An 896-nucleotide genomic window follows, 5' to 3' on the forward strand; every position below is an offset into this window, starting at 1 on the left:
GGTATGATCCCTCAAACGATAAACGAAAACGAAAGTTAAGCGAACCGTATAACAGATCAGCGGTCATTAGGCAAGTAATTAGAAGATAATCAAAGAGGTTAGTGGGGATGATGTCACCAAACCAATAAGAAGAGGACAAAGGTGAGAGGGTGACATCACATGGTGACATAAGCATGACCAAGCAAAGTGTGTTGTTGGTTGAATTAGAACCACACAAAAGTTACCATGGTAAAAGGTAATAAAACAAAAAAAACAAATCCAAAACAACCAACCAAGCCAAAACATTTCATTTTCACCAAAAAAACAAAAAGCTATCTCACCATTCTTCATCAAAGCTCTCGGCTTTTTCTTCTTCTTCAAAGTAAGAAATTCAAAATCCTAGTTCCAAGCTTTGTTAATTAGCAAGGTAATTATCTAAGACTCCTTATGCATAGATATAGCTATCCTATAAGTTTGAGCTCCTAAATCATTCACAATCTCTTCCTAAAAATCATGGAAGAAGATGGTGAATAGTGTTTTTCAAGAACTAAAATTTTTATTCTTGAGTTTTTGTTTAGATTAAGCTTGGATAAGGACTTTTAAGGTCCAAGCTAATTACTTGATTCTCCACTCTCCAAGGAAGGTATAACCCCTCCAAACCCTAACTTTACTTGAGTATTAGGTTTAGTTTGTTGTTATAATTCATAAGAGACTTGATTGTTGTGTATGTAGAGGTTAGTTGGTTTTGTGAAGTTTTTGGAGTTGTAATTCTTGGATTATTGATTAATGAACTTAAGTATAGTTTAAATTCATATTTAAGAATAGTATAAATTGATAATGTTAAGTTGTTGGGGCTGTTATGGTGAATTATGGATGGATTTTGGTTGGGATGTTATTTGTGCGAGTTGATGTGGGTT

The sequence above is a fragment of the Apium graveolens genome, chromosome 5 (assembly GCF_009905375.1).
Source record: "Apium graveolens cultivar Ventura chromosome 5, ASM990537v1, whole genome shotgun sequence".
Taxonomy (NCBI): domain Eukaryota; kingdom Viridiplantae; phylum Streptophyta; class Magnoliopsida; order Apiales; family Apiaceae; genus Apium; species Apium graveolens.